A 15,000-nucleotide genomic window follows, 5' to 3' on the forward strand; every position below is an offset into this window, starting at 1 on the left:
CCCAGCGAAACCGGCGAGTGTTGTTGATAAATTGGTCTGGCTTTGCATAGCATAGTTTTAACTTGCACTTACAGATGTAGCCACCAACTGTAGTTACTGACAGTGGTTTTATGAAGTGTTCCTGAGCCCATGTGGTGATATCCTTCACACACTGATGTCGGTTTGTGATGCAGTACCGCCTGAGGGATCAAAGGTCTGTAATATCATCGCTTACGTGCAGTGATTTATCCAGATTCTCTGAACCTTTTGATGATTTTACGGACTGTAGATGGTAAAATCACTACATTTCTTGCAATAGCTCGTTGAGAAATGTTGTTCTAAAACTGTTCGACAATTTGCTTACAAAGTGGTGACCCACGCCCCATCCTTGTTTGTGAATTACTTACCATTTCATGGAAGCTGTTTTTATACCCAACCATGGCACCCACCTGTTCCCAATTAGCCAGCACACCTGTGGGATGTTCCATATAAGTGTTTGATGAGCATTCCTCAACTTTATCAGTATTTATTGCCACCTTTCCCAACTTCTTTGTCACGTGTTGCTGGCATCAAATTCTAAAGTTAATGATTATTTGCCCAAAAAAAAGTTTATCAGTTTGAACATCAAATATGTTGTCTTTGTAGCATATTCAATTGAATATGGGTTGAAAACGATTTGCAAATCATTGTATACCGTTTATATTTACATCTAATGCAATTTCTCACTCATATTGGACCCGGGGTTTGTACTTCTACATATACCAGAACTGATACTACTACATATACTAGTACTGATACTACTACATTAACCACTACTGGCTTGGATACTACTACATGCACTAGTACTGATACTACTACATACACCAGTACAGGCTTGGATACTACTACATATACTAGTACTGATACTACTACATATATTAGTACTGATATTACTACATACACTAGTGCTGACACTACTACATATACTAGTACTGGCTTGGATACTACTACATACAGTATACTAGTACTGATACTACTACATACACCAGTACAGATTCTACTACATATACCGGTACAGATAGAACTACATAAATACTACTACTGATACTACTACATACACGAGTACTGGCTTGGATACTACTACATATACTAGTACTGATACTACTACATACACCAGTACTGGCTTGGATACTACTACATACACTAGTACTGATACTACTACATACACCAGTACTGGCTTGGATACTACTACATACACTAGTACTGATACTACTACATATACTAGTACTGGCTTAGATACTACTACATATACTAGTACTGATACTACTACATACACCAGTACTGGCATGGATACTAATACATATACTAGTACTGATACTACTACATATACTAGTACTGATACTACTACATATATTAGTACTGATATTACTACATACACTAGTGCTGACACTACTACATATACTAGTACTGGCTTGGATACTACTACATACAGTATACTATTACTGATACTACTTCATACACCAGTACTGATTCTACTACATATACCAGTACAGATAGAACTACATATACTACTACTGATACTACTACATACACGAGTACTGGCTTGGATACTACTACATATACTAGTACTGATTCTACTACATACACCAGTACTGGCTTGGATACTACTACATACACTAGTACTGATACTACTACATACACCAGTACAGGCTTGGATACTACTACATATACTAGTACTGATACTACTACATATATTAGTACTGATATTACTACATACACTAGTGCTGACACTACTACACATACTAGTACTGGCTTGGATACTACTACATACAGTATACTAGTAATGATACTACTACATACACCAGTACAGATTCTACTACATATACCAGTACAGATAGAACTACATATACTACTACTGATACTACTACATACACGAGTACTGGCTTGGATACTACTACATATACTAGTACTGATACTACTACATACACCAGTACTGGCTTGGATACTACTACATACACTAGTACTGATACTACTACATATACTAGTACTGGCTTGGATACTACGACATATACTAGTACTGGCTTGGATACTACTACATATACTATTAATGATACTACTACATACACCAGTACTGGCTTGGATACTACGACATATACTAGTACTGGCTTGGATATTACTACATATACTATTAATGATACTACTACATACACCAGTACTGGCTTGGATACTACTACATACACTAGTACTGATATTACTACATATACTAGTACTGGCTTGGATACTACGACATATACTAGTACTGATACTACTACATACACCAGTACTAGCTTGGATACTACTACATATACTAGTACTGATACTACTACATATATTAGTACTGATATTACTACATGCACTAGTGCTGACACTACTACATATACTAGTACTGGCTTGGATACTACTACATAAGTATACTAGTACTGATACTACTACATACACCAGTACTGATTCTACTACATATACCAGTACAGATAGAACTACATATACTACTACTGATACTACTACATACACCAGTACTGGCTTGGATACTACTACATCAACTAGTACTGATACTACTACATACACCAGTACTGGCCTGGATACAACTACATATATTAGTACTGGATACTACAACATACACTAGAACTGGCCTGGATGTTACTACATATACCAGTACTGATACTACTAGATATACCAGTGCTGATACTAGTACCAGTGACGTGCGGTGAGGTTCATGGCTGGTGAGGCACTGACTTCATCACAGTCAGATTTATAAACATATGAACCCTATTGAGTATCTTATTCACCATTTGATTGGCAGCAGTTAACGGGTTATGTTTAAAAGCTCAAACCAGCATTCTTCCCTGCTTGGCACTCAGCATCAAGGTTTGGAATTGGGGGTTGAATCACCAAAGATGATTCCCGGCCGCTGCTGCTCACTGCTCCTCTCACCTCCCAGGGGGTGAACAAGGGGATAGGTCAAATGCAGAGGACATATTTCACCACACCTAGTGTGTGTGTGTGACAATCATTGGTACTTTAACTTAATGTAGCAGGTACTTTAGCTAGTATAGTATAGTATAAATAAATTACACTTATTATTATCATTATTAGCGATAATACTGCTAACATTAACAATATTAAATAATCACATGTATGTAGAAAATAAACACGACAGTACACAGTGTTGTCACTATGACAAGTGTAACCACGCTCCAGCGGCCGTGTTCATTCATTGTCTTTACTGTAGCATAAAAAATGCAGATGGCCTTAAAACGCCACAATACTCAGTCACCACATTTAAGTACCCAAAATAAATACTCGACATAAATATAAATTCAATCGGATCAGAAACATAGGAGGAAACGGGATTAAAACCCGATGCTAACCGCCCATAGAAAATACATGGGTATGGCTAGTAGCTACTATTAGCAAACAAATTCACTTACCAACTCGGCTTAATATCTCAACATTGACACACTCTTTCGTCGTAACTCAGCCCTGATGTTCGGCACCTATGAGTTTACAATTAGTTGTAAAATGTTGGACGGTTGTTTTTACGATATGCAGGCAAACGACAACTTTAAAACATACCGGCTTCAGCCTAGCCGAATAGTGCAAGAATGATCTCTGGGATCACTAGCGCCCTCTACCACCAGGAGGCCGGAGAACGGGAGCCTCACATTGTACGTGTTTCGCAGCAGTTTTATGATTGCCCAGCACAAGAAATACGTCACACACACACAGTTGTTGACAAAATACACTGTACATTATATACCTCAGCTAACTAAACTATGGAAATGTATAATATAATTCATATAGCAATACGGTCTCACTGCACAGCAGACAGCAGTTAGCCGAGTCATTGGGCAATCCACGGGAGGCTCAGCTGGCTGTGACTCACCGCAAGTAATTCTCAGTATTTGAACGGCAAATGTGAAAATTAAGCGATTTTGAAGAAAAAAAAAATTAAAACTGGTGAAGTTAATTGGAAAATAACTTTATAGCATAATCACTGGATACATCCATCCATTTTCTACCGCTTATTCCCTTTTGGGGTCACGGGGGGCGCTGGCGCCTATCTCAGCTACAATCGGGCGGAAAGCGGGGTACACCCTGGACAAGTCGCCACCTCATCACAGGGCCAACACAGATGGACAGACAACTTTCACACCCACATTCACACACTAGGGACCAATTTAGTGTTGCCAATCAACCTATCCCCAGGTGCATGGGTTCCCTCCGGGTATTCCGGCTTCCTCCCACTGGATACATATAACAATAGATATATATTTTTTCTTTTTACATTTTTTCTTTCCATGATGGCAGGTGAGGCGTGGACTCACCTGCTGCCCCTGACTGCACGTCACTGACTAGTACATATACTAGTACTGATGCTACTAAATATACCAGTACTGATAGATACTACTAGGTATGTGATGAATAATACTAGTACTACTACAAGATATATCAATATGATATTAAATACATATGCATATATTAATAAATATACAAATACAAATGTGATGTACAAATAAATAAATAAGTAATTTGTATGAATTAACGCGTATTTTTGAATATATTTTTGAGATTTGAAAATAAATATGCTTGATTTTGTATTTGTATTGAATTTGCACATGTGATCGCTTTTTTGCTTTTGTGTCGATGAGACATTCCTCCCACAAAGAAATTTGACCTACACAACCAGCAGAGGGCACTGCAGCCAGAGCGGTCTGGGTCACAGACAATGTTAATGTATCAAGTTCATCTGAAAGACCGTGCTAGCTGCTTATTTATTGCATCAATGCTGTTTAATGACCATGTTCCGAAGTAAATACTGATCTCTTTTCAGTGCAATGTGCGGAAAATCATCCCAAATGAGTAATACTTACAGTGGATGATCCTGCTTGATCTCTGGCTGCATCATTAATGTTCACACATGACTTATAACATTTCATTCTGAGTTCAAAAACCGCGCCGTCTTGTGCTTAATACTAGGATAAAAAAAATCTAGCAAAAAGGATTTTACAGCATATTTGCTACAAGATGACAACTCAATTGGTATATAGCTTGGTTGGTAGAGTGGCCGTGCCAGCAACTTTCAGTTTCCAGGTTAGATCCCGGCTTCTGCCATCCAGGTCACTGCCGTTGTGTCCTTGGGCAAGACACTTTACCCACTTGTTAACAACCACCCACACTGCTTTAAATCTAATTTAGATATTGGGTTTCACTATGTAAATGCGCTTTGAGTAACTAGAGAAAAGTGCTATATAGATATAATTCAATTCAATTATTGGAAATATAGAAGAAATTACTGAGGAATTCAGTAAGTTTTTTGTGAATGTTGGCTCAAAATATGAATTTTAAGCATGTATCTGACATGTAAAAATACATGTTTCTTGGTGGAGTTTGTGAAAGTGATGTCTTAGAAGAGGTCACAAAGTTTAAGAACAAAAAATGTGTTGATGGTATTAACGTGGCTATGTCACGTGTTAAAGAAGTGATGGATTGTGTCCCGAAGCCGTTTACTTATATATGTAATACATCTTTATCAACTGGAACTTTTCCTGACTAAATGAAAATCCATCCATCCATCCATTTCCTACCGCTTATTCCCTTTTGGGGTCGCGGGGGGCGCTGGCGCCTATCTCAGCTACAATCGGGCGGAAGGCGGGGTACACCCTGGACAAGTCGCCACCTCATCGCCAAAGTTATTCCCACTTATAAAAATGGTGATAAACATATGGTCTCAAATTATACACCTGTGTCTCTACTACCTCAAGAGAAAGTATTTGTAAATAGACTTGATAAGTTGATTGACAAACGTGCTAGTGAATGACCATCAGTAATCATCTACATCCCTGGCACTTTGTAGAAAACAAAGCTGCAGTAATAGAAAAAAAGGCAATTTATTGACTTATGTAAAGCTTTTGACACAACCCATTATTCCTTACTTCTGCAAACATGGTAAAACTATGGCATAAGAGGTGTTTCACAACAGTGGTGAAGTAGTTATTTAAGTAATAGATGTCAATATGTGGAAATAAATAAGACTAAATCACAGCCAAGAAAAATAGCTTATGGGGTTCCACAAGCCTCGGTATTGGGACCCAAGTTATTTATACTTTATTTAATGATATTTGTTCAGTGTCCAACAAATTAAATGTATTATGTTTGCAGACAATACACATGCATATTGTTCAGGAGAACACTTGAAGGAAGTGCTGAGGATATTAGGTTTGATATGAATAAGTTATCATTAAATGATAAGAAAACTACATTTATGATGTTTAGTGGTGCAAGGACAAATTGTGAAGCAAAATTAAGTATTTGGAACTAAATTCTTGGGAATAATAATTGATCATAAATGATGTTGAATATATAAAGAGAAAAATATCCTCATCCATTGCTATTCTTTATAAAGTAAATCACATGCTAGATAAGAAATGTCTGCATATGTTATATTGTTCTTTTATTTTTACATATTTGACATATTGTGTTGAAGTTTGGGGAAATGTTTATAAAACAAACAGAGACAATAATTAAACTTCAAAAAAGAATAATACACAAAGCGTGCTACTATGAACATACCAATCCATTATTTACAAGTTCTAATGTGTACAAATGTTCAGATGTTGTGTTTTTAAAAGCAATGGAAAACATGTTTGGAGTAAAGAACAACAGCCGTCCGGATTGTGTTCTTGGGTTCCTTCTATTAAGAGGAGAAAACTATCATTTACGGGGGTTATTGATTTTTGAAATAGGTATATATAATACAAATGTATTTCAGTTTTAGGAGTTAAATATAATACAAATGTATTTCAGTTTTAGGAGTTAAATGGTGGAATAAGGTCAGTGATGTAGTTATTTCTTAAGGTTTAAGAAAGCCTTATAAGGTGTAATATTACAAAATGACAACATATAGTTACAATTATTTTCATCCCTATTGTGGATCATTTGGTAAAATTACTGTTTTGTTGTTGTAGTTTTGGAACACACCACCAGGGTGTGCCCAATAGGAAATAAGTTATTACCACTCTCTCATGCAGTACATATGTACAATTTCTGTCCTCCAAAGTCTTATTTAAAGCCAAGTTCTTCATGCAGTTTGCATGGTTCTTCCTACGTGTAACCACAAACAACAACATGGTGTCAGAGTACTGGACAGACTTCTCGCCTGTGAGTACTTTGTGTAATAAAATTTGCCGCCGGTGATTTTTTTTCCTGTCGTACGGTGGACACGCCGATCCCTAATGGCGGATGGATTTCGTCGTCCAGACCCAGTCGTCTTCAAGGACAACGTCACGGAGAACTGCATAATTTTTGAGCAAGAATGAGACATTTTCATCGCTGCTGCTCAATCGGACAAGCCCGCAAAGACCCGTGCATACGTCCTATTAAAACTGGCTGGACCAGAAGCGATCAAGTGGGAGCGCTCGTTTGTGTACGCGGCAGAGGTGCGTATTGCTGGCCCGGGCGGCGCTATTCTCGCTCCTGCTGAGTCGCGGGAAGATCCCGAGTGCCTGAAGAGGAAGTTCAGAGAAATGTTCAACCCGCAAACGAACAAAACAATGGAAAGGCACAAGTTCCATTCAAGAATTAAAAAGCATGGGGAGAGCATGGAATCTTTCATCAGTGATTTGAAGCCAAAACATGTCAATTTGGAGATTTAACTGACAAACTCATATGTGACAAAATTGTGTGGGGGATTCCAAACGACTTTCTGAGAAAGACATTACTGAGGGACAGTGAATTGACTCTTGCCAAGGCAATCTCAATCTGCCATATTCACGAAACGACAAAGGAAAATATCAAGACATTTGCTACACAAATAAATGGTAAATGGCTTATAATTGTCTAGCGCTTCTCTACCTTTTTTAACGAACTCAAAGCGCTTTGACACTATTTCCACATTCACCCATTCACACATTCATACACAGGCTACCAATTTTGATGAGATTAAACCCACACAATACAAGCAATTTAAAGGCAAATTCCAGAAAATTGCCCATATCATCACAAAGTCCAACAATTGTGGAGGGAACCACGCAGCAAAAAGGGAAATGTATCCAGCGTTTGGACAACAATGTCACAACTGCAAGAAACAAAATCAGTACAAAAAATGCTGAAAGTCAAAGCCGCAGAGCCAGTCCAAGTTCACCACAAACAAGCGCTATGGACAGTCTGTGCACGATGTGACAATGGATCAACACAGCCAAAGTGAAAGTGACACATTCTAGGTGGATGGCTTGGAAATTGAAGATTACGTTGACACTGTAAATCCACAACATAGAGACCAAGATGAAGGATTTGTCAAAGTGTGCATAAATGACGTGCCAACCGAAATGAAAGTGGATACAGGTGCTAAATGCAATTTGTAATGTCCCTTAAGACTTTCAAAAGAGTAAACAGCGGTGTAAAACTTACCAAATAACACAAAATCACAAATCTGGTTGCTTACGGAGGAGTTAAAATGGAGACACAAAGTGACGCTACACTGACATCCATTTCAAAAGGGACAGCGCCACCTACTGCCATTTTTTATAGTGGATAAAAATGGGACATCACTGTTGGGCTTCCGTGCATGCCTGAGTATGGGGTTAGTCCAGTTGAGTCCCGATGTACACCATGTCACCACAGTCAAGTTGAGTCCTGATGTGCACCATGTCACCACAGTGGAGTTGAGTCCTGATGTGCACCATGTCACCAGAGTCGAGTTGAGTCCCGATGTGCACCATGTCACCACAGTTGAGTTGAGTCCTGATGTGCACCATGTCACCACAGTTGAGTTAAGTCCCGATGTGCACCATGTCACCACAGTTGCGTTGAGTCCCAATGTGCACCATGTCACCACAGTTGCGTTGAGTCCCGATGTGCACCATGTCACCACAGTTGCGTTGAGTCCTGATGTGCACCATGTCACCACAGTGGAGTTGAGTCCCGATGTACACCATGTCACCACAGTTGAGTTGAGTCCCGATGTGCACCATGTCACCACAGTTGAGTTGTGTCCCGATGTGCACCATGTCACCACAGTTAAGTTGGGTCCTGATGTGCACCATGTCACCACAGTTGAGTTGAGTCCCGATGTGCACCATGTCACCACAGTTGAGTTGAGTCCTAATGTGCACCATGTTACCACAGTTGCGTTGAGTCCTGATGTGCACCATGTCACCACAGTGAAGTTGAGTCCCGATGTGCACATGTCACCACAGTTGAGTTCCGATGTGCACCATGTCACCACAGTGAAGTTGAGTCCCGATGTGCACATGTCACCACAGTTGAGTTGAGTTCCGATGTGCACCATGTCACCACAGTGAAGTTGAGTCCCGATGTGCACATGTCACCACAGTTGAGTTAAGTCCTGATGTGCACCATGTCACCACAGTTGCGTTGAGTCCTGATGTGCACCATGTCACCACAGTTGCGTTGAGTCCCAATGTGCACCATGTCACCACAGTTGCGTTGAGTCCCGATGTGCACCATGTCACCACAGTTGCGTTGAGTCCTGATGTGCACCATGTCACCACAGTGGAGTTGAGTCCCGATGTACACCATGTCACCACAGTTGAGTTGAGTCCCGATGTGCACCATGTCACCACAGTTGAGTTGTGTCCCGATGTGCACCATGTCACCACAGTTAAGTTGGGTCCTGATGTGCACCATGTCACCACAGTTGAGTTGAGTCCCGATGTGCACCATGTCACCACAGTTGAGTTGAGTCCTAATGTGCACCATGTTACCACAGTTGCGTTGAGTCCTGATGTGCACCATGTCACCACAGTGAAGTTGAGTCCCGATGTGCACATGTCACCACAGTTGAGTTCCGATGTGCACCATGTCACCACAGTGAAGTTGAGTCCCGATGTGCACATGTCACCACAGTTGAGTTGAGTTCCGATGTGCACCATGTCACCACAGTGAAGTTGAGTCCCGATGTGCACATGTCACCACAGTTGAGTTAAGTCCTGATGTGCACCATGTCACCACAGTTGCGTTGAGTCCTGATGTGCACCATGTCACCACAGTGAAGTTGGTCCGATGTGCCTGTCCCGATGTTGCAGTCGATTGACTGTCACCACAGTTGAGTTAAGTCCTGACCATGTCACCACAGTGAGTTGAGTCCCGATGTGCACATGTCACCACAGTTGAGTTGAGTGGTCCGATGGTGCGTCATGTGTCACCACAGTTGAGTTGAGTCCGATGTGCACATGTCACCACAGTTGAGTTGAGTCCGATGTGCACCATGTCACCACAGTGAGTTGAGTGTTTAAGGTCCGTTGAGTGTGCTCTCATGTCACCACAGTGGAGTTGAGTCCCGATGTGCACTATGTCACCACAGTGAGTTAGTCCTGATGTGCACATGTCACCACAGTTGAGTTGAGTCCTCGATGTGCACATGTCACCACAGTGGAGTTGAGTCCCGATGTCCACCATGTCACCACAGTTGCGTTGAGTCCCGATGTGCACCATGTTGCGTGAGTCCAGATGTGCGTTGTCCCTGTTGCGTCCTGTCATGCCGTTGTCCAGTTGTGCCCAGTTGGTTGTCCTGATGTCACCACAGTTGCGTTGAGTCCTGATGTGCACCATGTCACCACAGAGGAGTTGAGTCCCGATGTGCATCATGTCACCACAGTTGAGTTGAGTCCGGATGTGCACCATGTCACCACAGTTGAGTTGAGTCCCGATGAGCATCATGTCACCACAGTTGAGTTGAGTCCCGATGTGCACCATGTCACCACAGTTGAGTTGAGTCCCGATGTGCACATGTCACCACAGTGGAGTTGAGTCCCGATGTCCACCATGTCACCACAGTGGAGTTGAGTCCCGATGTGCACCATGTCACCACAGTTGCGTTGAGTCCTGACATGCACCATGTCACCACAGTTGCGTTGAGTCCTGATGTGCACCATGTCACCACAGTTGCGTTGAGTCCTGATGTGCACCATGTCACCACAGAGGAGTTGAGTCCCGATGTGCATCATGTCACCACAGTTGAGTTGAGTCCGGATGTGCACCATGTCACCACAGTTGAGTTGAGTCCCGATGAGCATCATGTCACCACAGTTGAGTTGAATCCCGATGTGCACCATGTCACCACAGTAGAGTTGAGTCCGGATGTGCACCATGTCACCAGAGAACAATGGAGAGTTCAGCGCACGGATCCTCACACAATACAATTTCAGTGAAGAGCTCGGAAAACTACACAATTACAGTGGACCCTAATGTGCCGCCTGTTGTTAGGCTGGCCCACCGCATCCCTGGAGCGATGCAAGATTGTGTGAAAGCCGAACTTGAACGCACGGAATGCATGGGCATCATTACTTCAGTCACCGAACCAACAGATTGGCTGTCATCCATGGTCGCTGCGCACAAGAAAGGTAAATCAGAAATCAGATTGTGCATCAACCCCAAAGATTTAAATGAAGCAATAAAACGGCCCCACCACCCCATAAGGAGTGTGGAGGAAGTAGCAGCACAGATGTCAGGTGCGACGGTGTTTTCAGTGCTAGACGCAAAAAATGTATTCGGGCAGATCCGCCTGGCTAAGAGGCTTCAATGAAGACAACATTCAGTACTCCTTTTGGACGTTACAGATTCTTTCGCATGCCTTTCAGCATAAACTCTGCAAGTGAAGTATTCCAGCGCACAATGGATCAGCTCTTTGCTGGATATCCATGCTCAGTCATTGTTGATGACATCATCATCGGATGCCGGGATGTGGCGGAGCACGAAACCAACCTAAAAAAAGTGGTTGAACGTGTGAAAGAAATTAACTCTAACTCAACCCACAGAAATGCAAGTTTCGACTTGACCAAGTATGCTACGTTGGTCATATCTTCACAAGTAAAGGTTTGAAAGCTGACCCCTCCAAAACTGCTGCCATTACAGACATACAAGTCTCTACAGATGTCACTTCACTTCAACGCTTCCTGGGAATGGTCAACTATCTTGGCAAGTACATTCCAAACCCCAGTGACATCGCAACACCAATGAGGAAGCTGACTCACAAAGAGACCGCATGGTGCTGGTTTCAACAACACCAAGATGCTTGCCACCGCCTGAAAGCATGTTTCTCCTTTCCACCATTATTGGTCTACTACGATGTCAAAGAGCCAGTCACGCTGACCTGTGACGCGTCATGCTATGGACTAGGAGCTGCTTGCATGCAAAATGGAAGGTCAGTAGCCTTTGCATCCCGCACCCTTACAGAAACAGAAACCTGATACGCTCAAATTGAGAAGGAGCGTCTAGCTGTTGTGTTTGCATGCACCAAGTTCAGAGACTATGTGTATGGATAGCCCACCATAGTAGAAAGTGACCACCAACCTTTGGTGTCTATCTTAAAGAAACCAATTCACGATGCCCCTGCCAGTCTTCAGAGGATGCTGCTACGCCTGCAAAGCTATGACATAAGCTTAGACTACAAAAAAGGAAAGCACATGTACTTAGCTGACACTCTTTAAAGAGCCCCTAATGCAACAGACAGTGAGAGTCCATCTAAAAGTGGTTCTTTCGACGCCATGTCAGTAAACTACATTTCTACAGTCCGCCTGGAAGAGCTCAAGAACCACACGGAGGAGGATGAAGTATTGCAGACTCTCAGTGCAGTTATCCAGCGTGGATGGCCTGCCATTGAAGTTTTCTTCCCCTACAGAGACCAACTCACTGTGGAAGATGGAATTGTCATGAAAGGGCAGAAAGCAGTCATTCTACGGTCACTACAAAAAGAGTACATTAAGATTGCACACAAAGGTCACCCGGGCATTGAAGCGACCAAACCCAGAGCAAGAGGTATCATCGTTTTGGCCGTCAATGTCACGAGACTTAACTGAAGAAATACTTTCTTGCACAGTGTGCAACAGCACAAAACCACATCAGCAGAAAGAACCGTTTCATCTACATCCAGTTCCAGACCTTCTGTGGCCCACAGTTGCTACAGCCATTTTGGAATGGCGTGGACAACACTACCAGGTGCTAGTGGATTCCTATTCTGGATGGTTTGAAGTTGACCTTCTACGAAACATCACCGCAACAGCTGTAATTTCCAAATTGAAAATACATTTTTCATTGCATGGTACACCACACACACTGCTATCTGACAATGCAAGATAGTACAAGTGTGAGCAATTCAAGAAGTTTGCTGAGGAATGGGACTTCATCCACACCACCAGCAGCCCAGAGTTTCCCCAGTTGAATGGACTCACGGAAAGAGCTGTCAGAAGTGCCAAGCAACTGATGGAGAAATCCCACCGGGACAAAACTGATATCTTCCTAAACCTCCCAGCAGCCCAGAGTTTCCCCAGTTGAATGGACTCACGGAAAGAGCTGTCAGGAGTGCCAAGCAACTGATGGAGAAATCCCACCGGGACAAAACTGATATCTTCCTAAACCTCCTTAACCTCAGAAACATTCCCCGAGATGCAGACCTTGGTTCCCCTGCCGAACGTTTAATGTCAAGACAAACGCGTGCAGCTATCCCAGTGTGTACCAGACTACTACAGCCAACAGCAAAAGACTTAAGACAAGTACACGCTCGACTAGTCAACAAGATAACTACGGTGAAACATCACTACGCCAAGTCAAGTCTCCAACTGAGTCCCTTGGCAGAAGGGTAAGTGGTCGAAGTGGTATGCAGACTCCTGCTGGGCATGACCGACTTGGAATAGTGGAAAAGTCGTGCGAAGAGCCACGTTCCAACATCATCCAGTCCGATGGGAGAAGATACAGGAGGAATCGTCGCCACATCCTCCCGGTTCAAGAATGGACACCAACACGGTTACAAAACGACGAAGCAGACTCTCAAGGTATGGTGGACATACCGTGGTGGACTTAGTCCCTCCCACACCACTGAGAGAAGAGACAGTGATTATGCAAACGGAAAGTGCATCACCAATTCGACCTAGATTCAGGACGCAGACTGACAGCTTACACAACACGTGCAGGTCGAGTTTGTAGACCCAATCCAAAGAATGTGCAGTAAGAAAAGAAAAATGCACATGTGGTGTAAGTTGAGAGAGATAGTACTTTTTCTAGCTGCTCTGTTATGTGTTTAGATATTTCATACAAATAGTGAGTTGTTTGTACTCACCATACACAGTTAAGAGATTTGCGTTCAGTTAAATATAGATATTCATTTCACTTATTTACTTTTGTTTTTTTTTAGAAGGACTCTTAACGAAAGGGAAGGATGTAGATCATTTGGTAAAATGATTGTTTTGTTGTTGTAGTTTTGGAACACACCACCAGGGTGTGCCCAATAAGAAATCAGTGATTACCCCTCTCTATGCAGTGCGTGTATACAATTGCTGTCCTCCAAAGTCTTAATTAAAGCCAAGTTCTTCATGCAGCTCAGCATGGTTTTTCCTACAGGTAACCACACACAACAACACCAGTGATTTTTTTGAACGTTGATGTTCCTGTTAATCTTATTTTCAGTGAAGTTATAAGATAAAAATGGGTTCAGCCTATTCCTTTTCGGTCGTTCTTTTTCTTTTCTTTTTGTGTGTATATGTGTATGATTTTTAAATATGCATAATCTGTACTGTTAAACTTATCACACAAAATGGTTGATTATATGACCCAAATAAACTTATTTCACTCATTCTCCTAACATGGCAAAGTCATTACGTAATATGACCCTCCCTAGTGTGGCTTTGATTGGCTCGCCAGTGTCTGATCATGTTTGTGACCCAGAACGCTCTGGCTGCAGAGACCTCTGCTGGTTGTTCAGGGGAGTGTGTAGGTCACATTTATTTGTGGGAGAAATGTCTCATCGACACATAAGCAAAAAAGCGATCCACATATGCAAATCCAATACAAATACGTATACAAAAATCAAGCATATTTATATTCAAATCTCAAAAATATATTTACAAATACACGATTATTTATACAAATTCTTGATTTATTAGTATGTCAAATTTTAATATTTATACATTTTATTTGTATATATTTTCAAATCCCAAAAATATATTTACAAATACGCATTTATCTATACAAATTATTTATTTATTTGTATAT

General features: G+C 41.7%; 1 protein-coding gene and 1 long non-coding RNA gene across 14 annotated transcripts in view; one reads left to right on the forward strand and one right to left on the reverse strand.

Annotated features, from left to right (window-relative positions):
* Positions 1-15,000, reverse strand: part of LOC133556278 (uncharacterized) — a 283,472-nt gene that overhangs the window by 21,323 nt on the left and 247,149 nt on the right. The window lies entirely within an intron of this gene.
* Positions 11,622-15,000, forward strand: part of LOC133556280 (uncharacterized) — a 10,530-nt gene continuing 7,151 nt past the window's right edge. Inside the window, exon 1 of the long non-coding RNA XR_009807487.1 lies at positions 11,622-14,349. This is a non-coding gene — a long non-coding RNA (uncharacterized LOC133556280). The remainder of the gene's footprint in view (positions 14,350-15,000) is intronic.

This window comes from Nerophis ophidion, linkage group LG07 (genome assembly GCF_033978795.1).
Source record: "Nerophis ophidion isolate RoL-2023_Sa linkage group LG07, RoL_Noph_v1.0, whole genome shotgun sequence".
In the NCBI taxonomy this organism is placed as follows: Eukaryota; Metazoa; Chordata; class Actinopteri; order Syngnathiformes; family Syngnathidae; genus Nerophis; species Nerophis ophidion.